Raw genomic sequence first — 3,393 nt, forward strand, 5'->3', positions numbered from 1 at the left:
AACCCGACCTCACAATTGAGAACCCGGAGGATATTCAAAGATAATTCAGAGATCCTGAACCACTAATCATTCCTCCTGAATCACAACTTACTCAACCAGAGATTGTCGAGGAAGAAACCATTAAATCATAATCCTCTAGTGATTCAGATTCAACAAATTCAATCATGGAAAATCTGGAACCTCTAAGTATGGAAGATCGAATGAGAGCTACACGCACTGACCAAGGTCATGCAATTACTCAACCAGACATTAATGCGCCAGATTACGAAATCAAAGGACAAATCCTACACATGGTAACTAATCAATGCCAATTTAGTGGTACGCCGAAGGAAGATCCAAACGAACATCTTCGAACCTTTAATAGGATCTGTACTCTATTTAAAATCAGAGATGTTGAGGATGAACAGATCTATCTCATGTTATTTCCCTGGACTTTAAAGGGAGAAGCCAAAGATTGGTTAGAATCGTTACCTGAAGGGGCGATTGATACATGGGATGTTTTAGTTGAGAAATTTCTTAAAAGATTCTTTCCGGCATCTAAAGCCGTGAGACTTCAAGGAGAAATTGTTACTTTCACGCAGAAGCCAAATGAAACTTTATATGAGGCGTGGACAAGATTTGGAAAGTTGTTGAGAGGATGTCCTCAACATGGTTTATGTAGTGACCCGAACTTTTCCATGTTTATATATATTAATTGAGATTGATATTTACATGATTAAATGTTTCCAACATGTTAAGCAATCAAACTTGTTAAGACTTGATTAATTGAAATATGTTTCATATAGACAATTGACCACCCAAGTTGACCGGCGATTCACGAACGTTAAAACTTGTAAAAACGACATGACGATATATATATATGGATATACATATGGTTAACATGAGATTATGATAAGTAAGTATCTCCATAAGTATATTAACAATGAGTTATATACATATAAACAAGCCTACTAACTTAAGGATTTCGAAACGAGACATATATGTAACGATTATCGTTGTAACGACATTTAAATGTATATATATCATATTAAGATATATTAATATATCATAATATCATGATAATATAATAATTTAACATCTCATTAGATATAATAAACAATGGGTTAACAACATTAATTGAGATCGTTAACTTAAAGGTTTCAAAACAACACTTACATGTAACGACTAACGATGACTTAACGACTCAGTTAAAATGTATATACATGTAGTGTATTTAGATGTATTAAAATACTTTTGGAAGACTTCAAGACATATATCAAAACACTCATACTTAACGAAAATGGTTACAGTTACTTTCCCATTCTTTTCTTTCATCAAGAATTCTAGTCGTATTCTTACCCATATTATACACAGCTTCAAAACGTACTTACTATGGGTATATACCAATAGGAACTAGCATGGGATTCCACTCTTGATTATGTCATGTATGACTAATCAATTTTAACTTCTACCATGAGCTAGTCAACTAACTAGAACTCCTTTTAACCCCACTCACCACTCACCAATTACCACTCATCATTCACTCCATCTCACTTCCAATTCTCTTTCTAATTCTCTCTCAACACACACACACTATTATGAACGTATTTTTCCAGTAGTTAATCATCATCTTCATCAAAAATCACTTCAAGAATCAAGCTATAATCATCATAGAAAGAACACTTCAAGAACACTTCAAAAATCCCTTCAAGTTTACTAATTTACTTCCAAGCTTTCTAATCCATTCCAAGTAATCATCTAAGATCAAGAAACCTTTGTTATATACAGTAGGTTATCTTTCTTATTCAAGGTAATATTCATATTCAAACTTTGATTCAATTTCTATAACTATAAACTATCTTAATTCGAGTAAAAATCTTACTTGAACTTGTTTTTGTGTCATGATCCTACTTCAAGAACTTTCAAGCCATCCAAGATCCTTTGAAGCTAGATCATTTCTTGTCACTTCCAGTAGGTTTACCTACTAAACTTGAGGTAGTAATGATGTTCATAACATCATTCGATTCATATATATAAAACTATCTTATTCGAAGGTTTAAACTCGTAATCACTAGAACATAGTTTAGTTAATTCTAAACTTGTTCGCAAACAAAAATTAATCCTTCTAACTTGACTTTTAAAATTAACTAAACACATGTTCTATATCTATATGATATGCTAACTTAATGATTTAAAACCTGGAAACACGAAAAACACCGTAAAACCGGATTTACGCTGTCGTAGTAACACCGCGGGCTGTTTTGGGTTAGTTAATTAAAAACTATGATAAACTTTGATTTAAAAGTTGTTATTCTGAGAAAATGATTTTTATTATGAACATGAAACTATATCCAAAAATTATGGTTAAACTCAAAGTGGAAGTATGTTTTCTAAAATGGCCATCTAGACGTCGTTCTTTCGACTGAAATGACTACCTTTACAAAAACGAATTGTAACTTATTTTTCCGACTATAAACCTATACTTTTTCTATTTAGATTCATAAAATAGAGTTCAATATGAAACCATAGCAATTTGATTCACTCAAAACGGATTTAAAATGAAGAAGTTATGGGTAAAACAAGATTGGATAATTTTTCTCATTTTAGCTACGTGAAAATTGGCAACAAATCTATTCCAACCATAACTTAATCAACTTGTATTGTATATTATGTAATCTTGAGATACCATAGACACGTATACAATGTTTCGACCTATCATGTCGACACATCTATATATATTTCGGAACAACCATAGACACTCTATATGTGAATGTTGGAGTTAGCTATACAGGGTTGAGGTTGATTCCAAAATATATATAGTTTGAGTTGTGATCAATACTGAGATACGTATACACTGGGTCGTGGATTGATTCAAGATAATATTTATCGATTTATTTCTGTACATCTAACTGTGGACAACTAGTTGTAGGTTACTAACGAGGACAGCTGACTTAATAAACTTAAAACATTAAAATATATTAAAAGTGTTGTAAATATATTTTGAACATACTTTAATATATATGTATATATTGCTATAGGTTCGTGAATCAACAGTGGCCAAGTCTTACTTCTCGACGAAGTAAAAATCTGTGAAAGTGAGTTATAGTCCCACTTTTAAAATCTAATATTTTTGGGATGAGAATACATGCAGGTTTTATAAATGATTTACAAGATAGACACAAGTACGTGAAACTACATTCTATGGTTGAATTATCGAAATCGAATATGCCCCTTTTTATTAAGTCTGGTAATCTAAGAATTAGGGAACAGACACCCTAATTGACGCGAATCCTAAAGATAGATCTATTGGGCCTAACAAACCCCATCCAAAGTACCGGATGCTTTAGTACTTCGAAATTTATATCATATCCGAAGGGTGTCCCGGAATGATGGGGATATTCTTATATATGCATC

General features: G+C 32.2%; 1 non-coding gene across 1 annotated transcript; it reads right to left on the reverse strand.

Moving 5' to 3' along the window:
- Positions 1 to 548: 548 nt before the first annotated feature.
- LOC139865424 (small nucleolar RNA R71) lies at positions 549 to 655 on the reverse strand. The gene has a single exon (XR_011764945.1). It is a non-coding gene; the product is annotated as a small nucleolar RNA R71 (small nucleolar RNA).
- Between the last annotated feature and the right edge of the window lie 2,738 nt (positions 656 to 3,393).

This window comes from Rutidosis leptorrhynchoides, chromosome 8, assembly GCF_046630445.1.
Source record: "Rutidosis leptorrhynchoides isolate AG116_Rl617_1_P2 chromosome 8, CSIRO_AGI_Rlap_v1, whole genome shotgun sequence".
NCBI lineage: Eukaryota > Viridiplantae > Streptophyta > Magnoliopsida > Asterales > Asteraceae > Rutidosis > Rutidosis leptorrhynchoides.